This window comes from Puntigrus tetrazona, chromosome 12, assembly GCF_018831695.1.
Source record: "Puntigrus tetrazona isolate hp1 chromosome 12, ASM1883169v1, whole genome shotgun sequence".
In the NCBI taxonomy this organism is placed as follows: domain Eukaryota; kingdom Metazoa; phylum Chordata; class Actinopteri; order Cypriniformes; family Cyprinidae; genus Puntigrus; species Puntigrus tetrazona.
In genome coordinates this window covers 16,194,662-16,215,675 of record NC_056710.1, presented here as the reverse complement: position 1 = coordinate 16,215,675, position 21,014 = coordinate 16,194,662, and positions in this window count along the sequence as shown.

The following is a 21,014-nucleotide window of genomic DNA, read 5'->3' as shown; positions in this document are numbered from 1 at the left end:
ATCGATGCACAGTGCATGGTGAAATGCTAAGAGGCAATAAACAGTGTGAGAATTTGAGGGGCTTTGACATCGAGCACTATGTTATGATTACAGATGGGTCGAGGGAAGGTCATCATCGTTTGGGCGGGATGGGGAGCTATTAGTTGTTCTCATAAGAAGGTACATTGTGAGCAGAAGCCAGTGCCAGCTGTTCAGCTGGGATCAGAAGACAAACAACAACATTGGTGAGGTGAGATCTACTCAAAGTAACGCTCGTTTTCTCTCGGCACTATTCATACTGTCGCCATTTGTGAAATATTCAAGACCCTGTGAAGGTCAAAGTCACCATGAATGAAGATCATAAGATGCAGGTGGTGCTATAGACAGGAAATCCAGATATTCCCACAAATGCGTGCCACTTTCCCGCCAAACTCCTCGTTACCTTGTCACTATCATAACAGCATGTTCGCATCAAAGGATTACAACATCCTCCCATCTGAAAATTTATTTTCATTCTTTTTGTAAGTCTGCCTGTTCCTAAAATAAAAAGGTACTTCAACAGAGTTGCTTCCAGAGATAAACTGTGATAACATTTTTCCTTTTTCAGGGATCTTCAAAGCAAAGAAGATTGATACAGCCTGAAAAGGATTTATAGTGTTCATTACACAGTTTCTAGGTAATGTCTGACAAAATAAGAAAGCATAATTATTTTCTGAAGGCTTTGACTCCATTATGCATGTCAGGCTGAATAGTTTGAATGCTTTTTATTCTAACGTTTTCAGGTGGAATAAGTATTTATCCATAACAAGACAAGAAGTCACAAATACTAATTTGATTATTCTTTAAGTATGTAAAAAACCGAGCTGTGTTTAACAAGTCAGATTAAAGGAATATTTCATGTTTGCTAGGTTACATTTGTTAAATTGTGCTTAGCTGGGTTTGATTTTTTGAGTGTACGTTTAAAACATCATGCAGAATTTCACCTATTTCCCCATACTGTCTGCATACAAAATGTAGTGTAAATCCTGGTCATAAGTTCATAAGTACGTTCATTATGAAACTTGTTTCTACATGTTGTACTCGTTCACACTCTCTCACTCTCTTTTTCCTTCCCCCTCTTCCTCTGCTTGACTTAACCGTCACCGATATTCCAGCTGGGTCTAATTTCAGTGGCTTTTTTCACCTGTTATTATTATTTTTAATCATAAATGTTTCCTCTCTTGGTGATGTTAATATCTGGAAATACACTGATGAAGCCACAGAACCTTCACATGTGTTTGCACGCTCCATGATTAAGGGCGCCTGGGACTGGGCCTCAGTGTATAGAGCGAGAGACGGCCGCCATGGCGAGCTTTCCAGTAATATCTTGGATAAATCAGGTGTGATGGCGGAATGGAAAAGTTTGGTCTCCGACATTTTCACCTACTTTTTAATTCTCTTTCCAAACATTTTTTTTCTAGCACTGGGGTTAATCTTTTCTGCCCTGTTACCATTCATTGCTTTTATTGGCCAAAGGAAAAAAACGAATTAATAACAACTTTCACTCGGAAGGCGTGAAATAGGATATTTCAGCAGTTCATCTCTCTTTCCTTTTCCAGTAAAAGCACAGGCAAAAACAACCATTTACTCACCTTCACAGTTTTCACACACACACTAAACCCACTCACAAGCTTTTCCAAATGGCCTGTTCAGTTGTAGGGCCAGTCAGCTTAGCACGCTAGCTGTCCAAACAGGGGAAAAAAGAGAAATTAAGAAAAAAATAAAATAAAGAAGATCCACTGAGAATCAGTGTCGGAAAACAAAGTGAGAAGACACGAAATCCAGCTCCCTTGATGTTGACATTACACTAGTGTTTATTTTAATTGTCATTGTAAAAAAAATGGAATGCAACTTTTATTTTTCACAGATATATTTAGTTCTGGCAAGACACCTCTTTGTTTTTCACCAGTATCATTGAATTGGACAGGAGCTGGTGACTGCTTTCAGCTGTGAGGTATTAAGGAAGGTGAGAGACAGAGCAAGCAGACCAGGGCAATGTGCATGGTCACGCCGAGGTCTCAGCATGCAAGCAAAGGAGTTGCTGCCATCAGAGACCAATTGCTCTGTCATGTGGTGTTGATGTTTGGAGAGGGAAAATGCAAATGGAGTGTGAGTTTTGGATGACCGAGCTCCTTTGTTTTAATTTGCGAGTGGTATCACTTTGGCAAATTAGCATATTTCTGCCTTGGCAGGATAGCCGTTTGGGAAGTAGATTAGGTCATTTTTTTTGCTTTTCATAGCACACTTTCGTGTCTCCATGCAGTTGACCATGCATCCCATTACTGACTGAATGTATTAAGGCATTGGCTATTTCCACTCGTTGTGAAATGTTGTGGCAATGCTGTGCCAAATGTAAATAGCAACAAAAAGCATCTTGTTTACAATAAGTGCAAATACTGATGGATACCATTCACACAAAGTTAAAAAAAGTAGTGGGATGCCATTGTCAGTCAGGTCAACATATGTTTTTCCATTACTTAAGTTAAAATTTGTATTAAATAAAAAAAACAAAAAAACAATTAAGTTCAGTTTCAAAACTGAAGAGTTGAAATAGGTGGAAATTTTAAGTACAAGTACGGCTCTTTTCATTCGGACTGAAATCTCCAAAAGTTTGTGATTACACAATAATATTTTTCATATATTTTCCCCCATAAAACTAAACAGATGAACTCTTGATTTGCCTCAGAGTCTGTCAGTAATTCCTGCACAACATAATCACACTGTGACAAGACATTCGTGCAAATTTCCTATGCGCCTTATTTATTCTGTGTACACACAGAGAATCGGATGTGCAGCAAATAGGAAGCAGGACACTGTGAGAGGGTTCCCTCCTGACTCACATCACAAAGGGGTCTAATTAAAGCCATGCTCCTTTGGGTGAGGCCTGAGTTCCATGGATATATCTACAAATGCTACAAATATGAAAAACTTTCTTGGCTGAGTTTTGACTTATTTGTCTGCTGTTCAGAGATGAAAAGCAGTGAAAACAAACAAGGGAGAGTGGAAGTCTACAGCTGTCACGACCATGAAGAATTTCTGGTGGCAGATTCCTGACAGAAACCCACTTCTGCCTGTTCCAACATTCATCGATCAAGAAAATGGTAAAAGTATATCATTCTAGAAATATATATATATATATATATATATATATATATATATATATATATATATATATATATATATATATATATATATATATGCAGCAAAGCATTTCAGGAAATTAACAATTCTGTCTCTCTGTGTCTGTCTGTCTATTTATCACTAAAGAAAAAGGTAAAGCAATAATTTTCTGAGCAATTAAATTTTTGTCAGGCATTCTAGAAAAAAAAGTATGCAGTTGAAACAGGCAAATAAAATGTTCTATCTATACATCTATCTATCTATACATCTATATTTCTATCTCTGTCTGTCTAAGAAAAGATAAATTAAAAGATAAATTAAATATTTTCTGGGAAAATGTATGCAGGCAAAATACCGGTCTGTCTATCTGTCTATCAAAAAAAGGTATGCAGGTAATGCATTCTGTGAAATGAGCTGTTTTAATTCTCCGCCTGAATGTCTGTCAAGAAGCAAGATATGCAGATTATGCAGTTTGGGAAATGAAGTATTCTGTCTGTCTGTCTACCTCTTGCAAAAAAGGTATGCAGGTAATGCATTTTGGGAAGGAAGTGTTCTGTCTGTCTGTCTATCTTTAACTTAAGCAGACCACCTAGAGGATTTGAGAATGCCATTAATGTCCAGGAGAGGTTGGCAGGGATTGACTGAGTCTGATGGTGATGAGATGTGAGGCAGAGCACTCTGAGCAGAACAGAGCAGCTGTGAAAACAGACCAGTCTCACAATACAGACCAGAGCCATGGACTGCACACTACCCGTGTGGTCCAGCCTAACCAAGGATGACATCAAGGTGATCTTCAGCAGGATCCTGACATCTACACATCTTCTGCCACTACAAACAACTGCTGATTCCCAGAATTCCCAAAATAGCATAATTGAGTTTCTATAAATTATCAAGTTTAGCATGTAGACGCGCTAAATAATAATAATTATTATTTTGGAATAATGAACTGCAGTAATCATAGCTGTATGTGCAAAGTGGACTTGCTATTTCTAGACCCAACGGGTGAAAGAGTCCCATTTAAAAACAAACATCTGAGCAGAAGATAGATCTTCTGGTACTGCTGTGCCCCAACTGCAAAGCGTTCACTCTGTCCGCAAAACATGCAGATTAATTCATCTTGGGCTAATTAAACAAGCTTCTATTAGCGGCTAATTTTCTGCCATGGAAAGTCACCTCTTGATCCTGGGATCTAAAATAAGCCTGCTGACAACAAGAGGAGAAAACAGGGTTCAGGCCAATCCAAATGAAGTTCCAGCTGCCAAAACAGATCAAGCATGGGATCCTGGCACTCTCCCTGCCCACTTAACACCATGTGCCAAATTTTTAATCACACAAGACATGCATTCAAACATACACTGCATATGCCATGCACATGATAGATAAATAACATAACTTGAAATCTATACAGACCATGCTCCTTTGAGAGCGATGTCCTTTCCTGGTTACAGGCAAATATAAAGGAGATCAACTGACACAAACACAGGCACTGACAATTACACACACATCTCCATGCATATGATCTAGTTTTATCTTCTGGCATCAGTTCTCAGAATTTTTTATGTGCTTTCAGCCACGAAATTAGAGTATATGGCTAACTAATTCCCAGTAGGATATTTTTAACACTTTCCATGACTGCACACCTCACTGCTCTAAGCAGCGAAACACTGCATGGAAAAATCACTTTATTTCCCCAACCAATTACAGATGAGTTAGAACATCACCTTTAAAAACACATCAAAACCTAAATTTCATGAATAATCAGCATAACTGCCATAATTGGGATGTGCAATTGAATTCACTAGTTCTAATTATTTAAAAAAATTACAATTTTATTGAAGCAATTTGTTTAGATGCTTCATGTAACCCAAATCAATCTAAAGTGATTCACCAATTCAGCAGGTTTTAATCATATGGATAAAAAGGCTTGAATTGATGGTGCTGTCAAAAAAGCCATTTCAGTTTGCAGACCATTTCAGCAGTTTGATGGAAAAATTACATCGTGATGGGTCACGTATGAGTCACCACTGTTGGTTTGTAAGTCTGTATGAATGCAAGACATCTGATGAATGGGACAGAGTTGTACCCACACTGTATTTTAAAGTAAGCACAGCACTATGCAGACCAATTAGACTACCATGGTACAACTATAAGCGAGCATTTACATCAATGATACTTCTCCAAGCGCAAATCATATTAGCTCTGTAATATACCCGCCAACAGTGGGTGAACTGAGAATATTTCCTACTGGCTATGAAACTGTATTTTGCATCATTTTTATTGAAAATATTTTGTCTCTATGCCAATGGAAAAATTTAGCAGCTTTTTCCTTGCATTTTTGTGGCAAACAGCACGGGTCATTGTGTCACTCACTGCATTATATATGAGCCTGTCTCGTGTGAAATGAAACCTCTCGTAAAAACATTTATACACATGTTTTGGTGGCTTAACGCAAGTAATATATCACATATGTTTTGCAACATGGCATTCTAGAGGGGAAAAGAAAAACACCAGGCCACCTTGATAAACTTCTGATGTTTAAGACACACAATGTTCAGTCATTTACTCTATTTTTACACTACCGAAAACTGTTCCAAATGACCCCAAAACTGGATCACTCGTTACCCAGCAACACACAAACTCTGCGTTAATTCTGAACGGAGATGCATATTCACATTAAGGGAACATGAGGTCGGCGTGTGGCCCATGAGGTGTCATCAGCAGCGTGTGAGAATCAGTTAAACATTGCTACGCCTTCGCCTGTACATCTTTACTCATTAACACGCAGCATGAAAGAGAACACATGGCAACAACACGTCTCTCTCACACACACAGCCGTCTGCTCATGGGAGGGAAAAGCTGCATGGCCTGAGAGCCAGACACGCAAGCGGATATATCACGTTTGTGTGTTTTCAGGAATGGCTGCTGCATTTCATTTTTCATCGTTTCCCTGCCCACTCCGTGGCCCCCGACTTTCAGGGCCGCCCACAAATTGAGAACTTCATACCAGACAAGTGCATCACCTCGCGTCGGAAAGAATGAACACATCGCTCTCTAATGTGTTTCAAATGAGCGCAGGTATTTTGAAGAGAGTTGGCCTCGCGAAATATCCCATGACACCCCATACAAGCACCACGTGGCCCCGAGGAATTGTTTGGCCGTTCGGTGTCATTAGCATGAGACGTATGTACAACAATTTGCTAGCATATACAAATTACAAAAGCAAAGATAAATGAACACAGAAAAGAAGACAAACACTTTGTAATCTTAATGAAGCTTGTGGCAAATATGAAAGCCTGTGGTCACCGCAGCTGTTTCCCACTGAAGAACATTATAAACCATCGCCTAGACGAATGAGGGCTATAATGAAGTCAATACCTAAGTCATGAAACTGTTTTACAGTGAGCATATTTCAAGTTTTCGACTGATGCGTCAATGTGCTACACATGTGTTAATTCAGAATGTAAAAAAAGGCTCGACAAATCCACTTGGACTCAACAGTAGATGCAACCCAATCTGCACGGTGATGTTTGAAGTGAGCTGACCTGTGAGGACTCTGAATAGGACCTGCTGAGATGACAGAGCAGTGAGACATCAGGGCCACTTGCTCCCCCTCACAACATCCCCTTTAATTATTTTTATAATGCAAGTGAAGAAGCGAATGGAAACTATGTGCAGCCTCCTGTGGTGGTGGAGGGGGTTGTTTCTTTCCCCTTATTTTTTTCCTCTCTTTTTTTCTGTGGTACTACTGGAGGAGTCTGATCTATAAACACATTGGAGCTCACTTTCTCTGCCTCTCTTTTTTGGAGGGTGGTATGACTGTGAGGTCTAGGCATGAAGTAAATACATTTCTGTGTCCATATACTTTCCCACAAATCTGACCCAAAACAGGAGACTGCTGTTCTGTCTTGCTCTTCTGTCTATACAGGCTACAATATATTTTTTTATAATCTGCATTATTTTTTTAATGATTGTTTTTTTTAAATTATTTTAAAGATGTCTTGTCAAGTGGATGATTCTAAAACAATGAGCAAATCAGATGATTATTTGGTGGAATGCAATTGAGTATATTGAAATTGTACACTAGCAATGGAGTTGATAGGAGCTCATAAAGTTTTTCTTATTTCAACATCTCTGGTTGCTTCCATCCTTAACATTTCAAAGACAGCGGTTCATAACATTAAGGTCAAGCTGCAGACATTGGGGCAAAAATGACAGGGCACAAATAAGACTACATGTCACATTTCCATGCAAATACAAATCACAAATAATAAGCTAGATGAAACAAGTTTTTAACCTGGATTTCTTTAGGAAGACTATTCCAAAGTCTCTGAGCAGCTACAGCAAATCTTCGATCACCCCTAAACTTGAGTCTGGATCCAGGGACCACGAAGACACTTAATTTGGCAGATCTAAGAGCTCTAGTAGGTTGGTGAGCTATTAACAGATCAGAGAGGTAAGATGGTACTAAGCCATTTAAAGACTTGATGATCAGGGGGTGCTTCAGCATGGCTGGAATGGAATTCTCTTTGTAAAAGGTGAATAAAGGTGAACGACTGTTCCTTATTTTTTTTGCAGGACAATGTTGCATGCAACACAGACAAGTCAATCAATAAGTGGATGGAGGACCACAAGATAAGACACTGTCATGACCAGCCCAATCTCCATACATGAACCTCACTGAAAACCCCTGGAATGTGATTGCGGAAGATGGATCTTCCCAAGCCATCAAACAAAGCTAAGTTGCTTACATTTTTGCACCAGAAGTGGCTAAAAGTCATCAAACAGCAATGTGAAAGACTGGTGGAGAGGATGCCAAGACACATAAAAGCTGTGATATTGATTTCTGAACTCTTCCTAAGGTAAAACTTTAGTATCTTGTTTTGTAAAATGAATATGAACATGTTTTCTCTGCATTCTTTAAGGTCTGAAAACACAGCATCTTTTTAGTTATTTTGACTAGTTGTCAATTTTTGCTAATTAATGCTCTAAATGACAATATGTTTATCTGTGATTGATCGCATTCAAAATAAAAGTTTATATTTGCATGCAAAGTGTGTGTACTGTGTAAATTTATTATGTATTAATATACAGTATACAAAATAAAAATACACAGTACGCATAAATATATTATGTAAACATATGGCAGTGGTCAAAATAATTTGATCACTAATATTTTCAACAGCTAAAAAATAGTTTTAAGTGAGTTCTTTAATTTTTGTTTGCTGTAGTGTGTCAGTAGGAAATATCAGTTTACATTTCCAAACATTCATTTTGCCATTAATTGTAATAATCCAGTGGGATTTGTTTTTGTACAAGGGGTTCGACAAGAAGATGAACTGTGAACAAACACAGAACTGTGTTTCAAGATGCTATAAGAGAATTACATGAAAAGCAATGCCTTAGTGCACTTAGGCAAAAGCTGCTTTAAAAGCAAAGAATGGTTACACCAGGTGTTGATTTAATTTAGTTAAAAGAAGTTAACTATTTGTGACATTATGTTTGACAGCATCCTCATTTTGCAGCATTTTACACATGTGGCTAAAACTTTTAACAGCACTGTAGGTTTCTTTTAGCATCTTGGAGATGTTGCCACAGTTCTTCTGGATATATTCTGTCTCAGTTTGTTGTTTCTTCATGTCATTCCAGACAGACTGAATGGTGACAAGATCAGATCTCAACACTGGCTGAAATCTCACTGGATTATTGCAAGTAATGGCTAAATTAATGTTTGAAAATGTAAACTAATATTTCCTACTGCCACACTATAGCAAAATATAGAAATAACAGACTTTGGTGTCTTTTATACTGTACAACTGGATCTAAACCAAAAGTAAGTCATCAACATGGGTATAAGAGGCAGACAAGTTTTATTCATGAGTTTGTCTTGTATTTCGTCTGCCGTTTTTTTTTTCATAGCATCACTAACCTTAATTTGCACCGTCTTTCTTTGTTTTAGCGGTATGCCCTGACTTTGACCCTATTTGTCTGTTCTGTCCTCAATGTTCTCTTTAGCATCCATCTCTTGATTTTCTCTCTCTCCCTTGCTCCTCATGCATCGTCCATCCTCACTTTTTCCCCGGTCAGCGTGTCATTATGCTTACCCACCAGAATGTGGAATCACTCCACTTCATGCAAGCAAAAAAACCACAAGTTGTTCTAGCTGGAGCATGCCCAAACACTGCCAGTCCTGACAGTGGCTTCAGCTTGCACTTCCCCTGACTCCGTTCTCTTCGAGGAAATTAGAGAGGAGAGTAAAACAGCTCGCGAGTGCTCCGTCTGCTACCTCTCACAGGATGCTGGCGCTCATCCATGGGGTTTTGTGCTTCCAACTGGAGGATTCAAGATGCTAACAGTACAGACTAGCAATGAATGAAGGGCTTATAGACTTTGTGCAATGTTTAGGGGCCCGATGCTCTCTGCAGTGGTGGTGGTCAGTTAAAACTCCACAAAGGGTGCTGCTGTGGAAGGCCAACAAAGTGATATCATCCATCCTCTACCTGAGAGAACTGGCAGTGATGGCTGAATGCTTTTACTGGATGTGCATGCATGAGGGTCGCAGGCAGGTTCGTGTTCCAGTCCGATCGGACCACACGAGCCTTTGCTCCCTCACAGGCCATAAAAACCGTGTCCAGACGCCTCGTTGAACGGCCAACAGATTAAACCGGCGGAAGACGATTTCCAGTATCAGCCCTTTAATGGAGAGTTGCAAAACAAGGAGTCCTTAAAAAGGCTCAAAGTGACATCGATCAGAATGGACAACGCTAAAGGAGGATGGAGGGAGAGATAGAAGACATACTGTAGTCTTGTAAAATTTCTAGTACCGGGTTGGAATGAATCATCTTCGTATTGTGCGTGCTTAAAATGTGCTGCCCCAGCACCACCAGAGCAGGTCAAAGAGCCAGGCTAACATTTCCCATTACGCTAACAAGAAATATTTTCATTATTCTTTTGGTTTGCTCAATTTTTATTTGTCTGGTAACAGCACATGTCAAGTATTCACTGCTCAGCTGTTTCCAAGCCAAGAAATGCACAACAGCGAAAGAGAAGAAAAGCAAGTGAGAATATTGGGAATATTAATTTCCCAAAGTATGTGGATATGATAAATACCAGGCATCAATGGGTCATTAAATTTTTTTGCTACCGAACCAAAAAGTCATACAACATAGCTGAAAGTCGTAGACAGCACATGAAAAATCTGTTAGTTTTTACAAGAATTGTACTTTCAGCCTGACACTGTCACTGTGAATTTAAAGGGACATGTCTGTACTTTTTGATTGTTAGTACATTTAGATGTACATGTGTACCTTTATACTATTAATATCCTTTAACAGTAGACATGGCTTAAAAGTATTTGTTTAGGGGAAAATGATGAGCTGATGTACCCATAAAAGTGCAGTTTATTTACCCTGACAAACACATGCCATATCCATGGATCTGAAATGAATATATATTTGGAGCTTAAAATAAAAATTTGGTGCCAATCAGTAGGGAACCAATAATGCTGCCTTCTGAGTATTCAACAACTATTTGGTTACAAGAAACATGAACTAACAAGCTGTTTCTAATGAGAACTATTTCTCCCCTTACCCATAGCGCACTCCTGCTCAGTTCTAGCGGGTAAGATTTACTATTTGGTTTGGAGTTCAAAGCCATAGCAGTAAATTTTTCATTTACAAAAGAGGACAGGAGAAGTGAACAGTACCCTTGTTATGGGCCGAAATGTTGCCTTTTTTTCCTCTTTTTTTCCTCTTTTTTATTGCAGGGGATTAATAAGACAAGCACTGGAACACCCTCAAAGCCAAAACTTGACTGCTCAAGACCTGCTAAACTTGCTAAATCAAAATAAATTATCTTTAAAAAGGTAAAGCTCTAGGGGAGCACTTGGACACCAGCCGACAGTTTAGCCTTCACTACTCAGGACCCCACAGGGGTTAAGGGGGTCAAAGAGGCCAGCGAGTTTTGAAAACAGATGACTGACACTAGAGAAAGACAATTTATGAGAGAGGGCAAAGAAGGTCATACCTCCATCCCAGCTTAAAGTGCAGTCAGCCAATCATCAACCAACACTGCCAGCATCGTGAGAAAGTCTACAAAACTACAAACTCATTCAGTTCAACCTTAAATGACCCCAACGGAGTTTGAGATCTCTGCTTTACCAAGAAAAACAAAATTGTCATTCACTGTCTTTCTTCTGTGGAACAAACAAGAAGATATTTTGAACAATGATGCACATAATAAGTACAGCTATTTATACACAATACATATATATGGTATATAGTATTGTGTACAGTACAGTACAGTATGGTACTATTAGGTACAAAACACCCTAATACAGCATGTGTTTCCACTGCCATAACTTGATAGGAGTGGTGTGTGAGGGTAAAAGCGATCAACGATAAAGCGTGACAATAAGCACAACTTTGCCCCTTTATTCATCAGTTTTAATTAACAATAATAGCCATTATAAAAGTATAAGATGCTTATGAGGAAATGAAGACAAAAGCACACAAAGTCGGCGCTATACTTTGGTAAGGTTCAAAATAAATATATAAAGTTCAATATAAATTTGTGTTTAGCCAAAACTATATGACCAGGAACAAATAATAGATGCATGAGATGGCCAAGGCTATGTTGAATATAACTTAACCCAAAATTAATTGTATCTCATGTTTATCACTACCTGTGATCACTACTGAGACATCAGAGCCAGCAAGAAATGTAGGAAAAACTAGCCAAGCTTGAGGCTGCTTTAAGTGGTGATTGCCTGGAGCTACGAAATCGGAACATCAAATTTTAAAATTTGTATAAATATGTGCTAGATACCCTTATGGAAGGGTATCAAAAAAGTGGTATGGTAAGCTATTTTGGTACCATTTACAACTTCTGACAATGAAAATGGACATAAATGCACAACGTACCATATTGTACCAAACTGTACCTCTTAGAGGAAATGAGCTATTACTCATCTAATGATGGAGAAAAGCTAATCACTCAGAGAAGCAATGACACAACACTGATTTGGGTTTCTTTTGTTTCACCTGTTTCACCAATGTATACATAAACTATAATGGCTGCAATTGGAAATCTGTGAATAAATTAATCAATGAATCAATGAACCATTCAAAGCCACTAAAAAAAATGGGACATGCAATGTTCATCATTATTTTCACCTTAAGCCACTTTAAACAAGAATCAGCCTTCAAACACAGTGATTTGTCCTATCTGAACTAAATATTGCGCAAGCACCAATTGCCGGATAATTAAAAAGATATTACGTGTACGAGAAAGTGAACAATGTGGGAAAATATCATGGAAAATATTAGCAGGATGGAAAATGTTACAGGTATTTGGATTCCATGAGATACTGTAATAATATAAAGCTCTCTGCCTTCGAGATGACAAAACTTCCAGAAAAACATTAGATCTCTTCAAATCCCACCTACTCACACACCACACACATAAACACACACACATACACACTTCCCTAATGAGTTGGTTTGGCTGCAGTTGTATTCGGGCAAATTCGTGTATTATGACATAACCCAAAGCCCTCCGACAGACCTGAACTCCGAAGCTGTCTGATTTACACGGGCCTCCGAGGACTCGCTGAGAGACATACACAGTTTCTTTCCTGAATTTCACTTTCTCTTTGTCTGTCATTCTCTCACTCTCTCGGGACATCTAACTGTTTAGAGGTATCAAATGAAAGTTCAGATAGAGGAAAGACCAACCTCAGCTGTGTGACTAAGTGAGTGTAGACAGGACAAAGAGTGACAAAGTGTAAAAAATATGTGGGAGTTGTAAAGAAATCGTGTGTGTTTGAGAGAATGAGAAAGCAACGGAGAAAAGCGTGTGAGCGGAGGAATAATTACCTGCAGATGCTGGTCTTAGTTGGGGGGTATAAATCTCTAACCACATCAGAAATTATCCATAAAATTTACAGCTTAGGAAAACCATGTGTGTGGCTCTTTAGCACCCTAAATCTACAAAGCCTTCTCTAGCAATCTCCCACAACAGGACAGCAAGATGAGGGGGGCAGCGTAACGGAAGGAAATGAACCCAGCCCTCCCCTCTTAATTGTTTTTTATGTAGCCAATGCAACCTGCCCCCTTGCTGACATGTGAATGGAATAAATCATTTAAAAAAATGCTAAATATACTAATAATGTTATATATATCCGGCTGCAAGTCTAACAGATGAAACAATCTCCTTTATAGGGGGGTTAAAAAGCAAGACTATCAATCAATATAATATGGAAGAATGGCTTAGGGATAGAGCTGTTAGGACTGGGCAAGGTATACTATACATGTCGTGATTTAAATGAGAAAATATATTTGCCCGTAAAGCTATTACACAAAGTTTCCACCAGAGCTGGAACCAGTTGTACATCTGAGATGCATAACTCCAGACGCATCATTCCACTGGCTGTCTGCTGATTTACACAAACATGTGGTTCTGGGCTACTGTGCACTGACTGACAGCATTTGGGAGCTTGATAGCAGTCTGAAGGCCTAGAGCACCAGTAATGAGCCCGGGATCTAAGAGGAAAAGTCAGGATAGATGCTAAAAGATTGAGTCATTGTGAGATTGTGATGAAATCTAGAGCAAAGGTGACTGAAGGTTATTGAGTTCAAAGTCACAGTTGCTGGTGCCTGCGATGGATATAATGATACATGCTTGGGGTTATCACTGTGCTTAAAGGTCTTGCTTACAAATGAAACCAGAAGAGGGCATTTAGTGTTAGAATAAGAAATGCAGGAATAGGCCAAGTGACAACCTATGCATGCATTTATATGCAATTATTTTAAAAACTGTGACAGGTTTAAATATAAAGGTTAAACTATTAACCAGTAGGTGGCGCTGCCACCAAACCCTTAAGATTCTTTCAATGAATTGCTAAGATATATCCTTACTTCTTGTTTTACTTTAAAATTCAAAGCTACATTATTGGTAAAAAATTTGTAACATCCAAAATTGTGCAATAACCAAGACAGTCATGAGTATTATCGTATCAAAACTGGATGAAGACTAGATAAAAGCCAGGAACTAAATGTAAAATGGCAGATGGGGAATATGGCTGATCTTTGAAAGATGGCTATCACCAAGAGATCTTAATCTTAATAGTTTAAAAAACTTGAACAGTTGGTGGTGCAATAGAATTATCAAGTGGGAGGCCTAAATGCTGGTCACAGGTCAATTGTAGATCTTTGCCAAGTATTGTGACTAGATGACCACGATAAAAATGACATGCTGGTGGGCAGTGTTCATGCATTGAAATGCTGATTGGTGGCAGCAGAAATTAGTTTTAATTCTCATCCCATCTGATTATGACATGCCTGTGTTTTTTAAGGATTTATCAAGTTTCAAATCAATTTCTGATGATCTGTTTTAGAGTATGTCTCCAAGAAATAATTTTTACAGTTAAAGATTTACAAAGTCCACTAATTCATGTTACTTACAGTTACACATTGCGCTGCCTGTTTAATAATTTTTTTTTTTTTAGAGCCACATCAACGTCCGTTAATGTTTATTTATAACAATAAAACCAACTTTAACCCCAGATACAGGGAAGTAGTTATATAATAAGCACTGTCTTGATTTTATTGGGACATTTGGTCACACTATCCCTAATTGGTGTGCCAAGTTTTTACCATACAGTTCTATGGTTTGCCAAAGGCTGGAAGGAAAAAACGGGCCGGCAAAAATTATTAGAACACTTGGCAGAATTTTTGTTTAAAATATGTTGTCAACTGGAATTTTGTCAGCGAAAAAATTGGAGAGTGCCCATCTCTTTTTCTTTTATCATAGAGGTCTCTGCAAGTGAAAATCTAAATGAACACAATTACTGTTGTGATTGCATCACAGGTGCTCACCTCCTGGTCTCAGTGATGGAAAATGCTGTGGGAATCGAGCCAGTGTACTTCCCTTGAGGCTCCTCTGTTCTGCCGAGGGGAGGCGGTGGGAATGGGTCACAGAGATATGGCGAGAGAGAGACGGATGGAATGGTCACCCTGTCCTTGTGATGATCTCGAGTATATTAGATGGCGTCAGTAGGCTCTAGGAGGTAATCACAGTGTTTATTGTCACAGGTGGACCACTGTGTACGACTCTGTGCTGGAGACCCAGCTGTAGGGACCAGCGTCACTGTTGGCCAGTGCTAGTGTTTGTTGCAGTGTGTACTACACTGCCAGAGGCCTTCTTTCTGACAGTGCTCTGAAGTAATCACATTTGACCTTACAAGAAAGAGCGTGAGGGTGTTTGGTGGAAGGCTATCAGAAATATTCTTCTCTGCTCAGATATTTGCACGCTGCACAAATAGACGGCAACCTAAAAACCTGTTGGTTTGTGTGAACAAGCCTTGTTTTTACTTGCTTGGTGATAGATTGTGTCAATATCGCCTGTAGCTCATTCACTAGTGTTTATTGCAAGTGCTACAGGATCACGTGCCTGAAAACCCAATTATTATGAAGTCAACCCTCTAGATCAAATGAAGTGTATGATGTGATTTGAGATCGAAAATGTCAGCGGAAAAAAGATAACATCTCTTCGGTGGCCCCGAGTCAAGTCAATTTTCCCTGCGGAGACCAGGATAAACAGCACCAGCGAGAAGAGCGGGATTTGATTTGGCCCGTTCGACAGACAGAGAAAACAGGAAAATGATGGACCAGGGTAAAGCGTAATTGAAAATGAAAACGATGGAGCGATGAGGAGAAGGACTCTGCCAGACAGTGCGGTGAGTCTTGGCTGAGCTCTTGTTTCTCCTAAACAGCTGATTTCCTCCTCATTCACATACTCCATCAGTGTCTCTCTCTCTCTCTCTCTCTCTCTCTCTCTGTGTCGGTCCTGACTCCTGTCCACTAAGTCTTCCAGTTCATCCCAGGACAGACTGTCAGGAACCCAAACGCCCAGTCTCCACCCAGACTAGCCCAGTGAACACCAATGACATCTACAGGAACTCTCACTGTACTCACTCACTTTCTCTCTCTCTGGAGCACTGGAGTCGACAGAAGGTTAGCCAGAGATCTCTCATCGCTGTCTTTATGGACTCTAATAATACAGACAGAGAGAAAAAGTGATAATCTTTATCTTCTGAATGACAATGATATTTTGTCCAGAACAACCATGTCCAAACTCAACATCACACCATCTTTACAGCTGTAATTAATAATTAGGGGTCTTCCTTAGTTGTCTCTTCTATTTTTTTTTCTAGTGACTCCAGCCTGAATCCTCATTAAGTGCTTTTCCCCACCGTTTAATGTTGTGATCTGTCCGAGAAAGAATCAATATGTCTTAATAATATAACACTGAAAAAAAAGATGACAATTTTATCATCATTCACTTGTTATTTCAACTATTTAGAGTAATATGTGACCCTGGACCACAAAATCATAAGGATACATTTTTAAAAAATTCGATTTTTACATAATCTGAAAGCTGAATAAATATAAGCTTTCTGTTGATATACGTTTTGCTAAGATAATATTTGGCCGAGACACAACTTTCTGAAAAACTGGAATTTAAGAATATTGCTTTTAAAGTTGGCCAAATGAATTCTTATATATTACTAATATAGAGAATACAAAACCCTACATAACATATGTATTGCATGGAGTTTGTAAAATGTAAATGTAAAATGTAAAAAATGTACATTATGTATGAAATAAATGCAATCACAATCATTTTACTCGAGGTCAAAGTTAATTTAACTGCTAATAAACAAAAACATACCACATTATCTTTCTGTTGGAGCTCAATGAGGTATTACAATGAAGGTTTCGAGTCGACCGCTAAAGCAATGGAAAAGCTCAATTGCTGGAAACATTTACATGACTATTCTTCTCCTCTGTTTCTATCTGCAAATAAACTCCAGCAGATTTTCCAAAGCTATGTGCGACAAATATGTGCGGGTTTGTGAGTGTGTGTGTTTGTAACTGAGAGAGAAAGACAGAGAATGTTTGAAAGATACAAAAAGACTAGAAGACAGTCATTTGATATGACTCATGTCAAGGGCTGTTTGTACACACACACTGAGGGGATTTCAATCAAAGAAACAAATTTGAGGTGAGCATAAAAACAACAGATGGATAGAAAGAATTCCATGGACATGCATCAAACTGTATGCACAGTTTGAATCATCGGTCCGTCATATTTTCACCATGGAGAAAAATATTATATAATGACAATAGAACACAACAGTGACCATTAATTTTTTTCAGCAGCCTGGGTTCCAGAAGTATTTCCCTTTTATTTTCTCCAAAGTCATTAAATGTAGTATAAAAATATCCCAGTATAATATCCAGAGACAGTTATAAGTAAGCCATTAGTTGAATGATTTCCCCTGAAATGTGTAAACATTGTAGCTCTTCCAAATAATTGAACTGTTTGCTTGAGCTTTTCATCTAGCTTAACAGAATCACTGGTATCTGTTTGACTGACCAAGTGTTTGGAGAACCTGTCTGAAAGCGGCCATTATTTTTGCTAGGCAATTTGTTGGCACTAGTGGCCAGTGTTTCCATGTCTACTTATTAAAACGACACTTAAAAACTTTATTGAGTTCTAAGCTCTTCTAACATACTAACTTACATAATGAATACTGACTGCATTGAGAAAATATCACTTCAGGACCTTTAATTTGGGAATTTTAAAAGATTCTTCTACAGAAGCATATGTTTTAAGTACGCTGTATCTCAGTAGTTTTGTTTTGAAAGGTTTACTGCCTGGTTTATCACTAGAATTTTTTTATTTATGGAGAAAATAAATGTGATTTTTATTACTGGAACTGCTGCAGGTGCCATGTTTTTTTTTAAACACTTTTTCACTCAATGCTATTACTGTTTTCTGATTTGGCATTTAAGATGTTTTAAGGGCATAGTAGTGAGAGAGGACATAAAACTGTCATATTATCTAACTCCCGCCTCATTTACTAAAGAGTTAGCAAAAGCTCATTACTGTCAAAATAAAATAAACAAGAAAGAACATGATATTAAAGGTTGTGGCTCTACTTGAATTATCTACCATTTAATCCGATTACGTGCACAAAACATTTAAAGATAATTTAGTTTAATGTGTTGAATTAATCTTACATTAAACATCTTACATTACAGTGTAAACTTTCAAGATGAGTAAATCTACAGCTGCTGAACAAAATGGACAAAATACTGATTAAAAAATTGAAAATTTTATAGCTATAAAAAAATTACTATCTTAACTATCACAACATGATCACCACTACAAGTTTTGACAAATAAACACAGGGAAACACTCAAAAGTACAAAATAAATGACATGCTTGTATTTCATAAACATTAATATCTACCAGCCTCAAGCAATTACTAGCATCACTATTAATATAACTTTTAATATGACCATGAGCATATCCTATTGTCAGATGTATTTGCAATCTTTTAGGGCTATAGCAATTAAAACATGTGACATAGGAACAACCTGAAAAAAACCTAACATTTAAATTCATCAACCTGGTTCATGTATGCTAATTAAGTTATGCTCCTCTAGTAAATTAATTCTTGAAAGTAGGTAAGTAGATGCTATCAAAAGTCTTGGGACAAGGCCATTATATGAGTTCTATGAGTCATTACTGCCAACAGGAGACACAACGGGCAACCAGAGTAGGCTTGAATGGGTGAGTAGTATGCAAATAGATAAGAGTGTTCACAAAAGTGTGTCTAACGTGTTATATATCCTTCTTAAAGACAAAGAAGTAGGCTATATACAACAAGCAAACCCTCTTTTGCCCGCAGACTGCAGATTTGTTTATTTTATATGAAAAGCGACTGATAAAGTGTCCCAGTTTCACTTTATCATAGACATTAAAAATATTTATACAAGTCAAGAAAGAGTAAGAGTAAAAGGTAAGAGTACTTGTCTTAGACAACAGGTCAATACGTGACCATAGCCACGAGGTTCTGTTGGATTGGAAGGGAATCTAAAATACAGAGGCAAAAATGTCTGACAGGCTAATGACATCTTTATGAAGACCTTTCATTCTCTCTGTTGTCCCAGAGCCATTTAATTCAGTCACCAGGAAACAAAATCATGTGCATTTCGGCAGAGCAATAAGAGAATAAAAGACAGAAGGAAAGATAGAACACAAAAGTGAAAGGGCTAAATCTGAAATATAACATGGAAAAAGCAGGTCTGAGATGGAAACATGCGTGTGGAGCCAAGCGGTTGGGGCTGAGGTTGGGTGAAAAAAGGCCAGAGAAAAGTGGCTATTTCCCTTCTCTGTGCTCTATCAGATTAGCATCAATATACAGCCTCATCGCCACTGACATGAGAAAGCTTATGAAACTGAGATGCAAATGTGAGACTCCGAATGGAACAGACGGGCCTAGACAAATCCAGATACACAGACAGCATATACCAGTGTAAGAACTTCATTATAAGTGATATTTGTAGACTGGAATTGATTTTCAGGGACATATATATTTTAAAAACAACACCACACTCAAACAAACAAGGAACTAATTCTTATTAGATCTTATCAATGAATCTGTGAATCTAGCTCACCAAACCAGCTAGAATGATTCAATCGCTGATTCAGTTTTCTTATGATTTCAGAAAACCTGGAATTTAGTTGGATGTACCTGAATGAACCAATTTTGGTGCTTTTGTTTCCTTTTTGAAGCTTGGAAATCTTTGTTAATTACAAACCAGGGGTATAGGAACAAGTCACTGAGCCGATAAAGACAAAAAAACGCCTTTGGGTTTATTTGCACAGAACATTTACAGCCATTTACAACTTATTTGAACAATTTCATTTGAATTCTGAATGAAAACATTAGCCTACTTGGACTGCTGCACTAGGAATTATGTAAGGTCCTTCTCTAGTAGCGCAGGCATAAATAAGTCTGTTTCAGGTCATCTGTGTTTCTCTTAATAGTTCACATGTGAGACAAACTAATAACCCACAGTGAACCAGGACTCACACCACCACAGTGTTCTGTTCAGGGTGGCCCACAGGGTCCCTGCAGTGGTACAATCGTTTGTTTGTTTGTTTGCTGCTTTGCTTGAAGGAGGACATTTAAAAGGGGGATGCTTTCTGAACCATTGGACACCAAATACCTTGAATAGATCGAAAGACATGCACACATTTACTCATACGCACGCACAGGCATTTAAAGACCTTAAGAGAATGAGACAAGCAACATATCATTACCGAGTACCATGGTCACAGAGCAAACATCACACAAAACTACAGTGTCAGGTTCATATTAACTAACCATAACACGTACTAAGCACACAATCTTATCGATCCCAAACTTTTGAACAGTAGTTCATGCATTTTTATGCTTATTAGGGTATCAAGCTTTAAGGTTAGCAACATGTTAGCTGATTAAGTGAAGTTAAAAACCTTGATTAACACCAACAGTGGCTGCTTTGTATTCGGGTCAGAAGGGGAAACGTAAAGTCAGGGAAACTCACAAATTATTTGGGCTAATTCAATTTTGTTTCATTGAAAGCATGTGCACATCCAGGACCTTCACAGTTCAGCCTACTGTGTAAAATAGAAAAGATCTGGAGTTAAAATAGAAATGGCGAATAGTTTGTCGGAGAAAGACATCGTTTAAGAGTCTAAGTTCTTAATTTAGTTTTTCCTTACTGAATGTTGCACCTCAGATTAAAGAAGCAAAATGGCTTGCGGCTGTCCTTTTATGTCCACTGTAAAATGCAGTTAAAGTTTGAGGTCAGCTATGGTCACTGTTCAGCTAGGATGCATTAAATTGTTTAAATATACTAGCATAGACAATGTTAAGGTTTGGTATAGAAAAGCCCACAGAAATATAAAATATAATGCATTAGAAAGCTGTTACGTTGTAATAATATTTCACAATAACACTGTTTTACTGTATTTTTGAT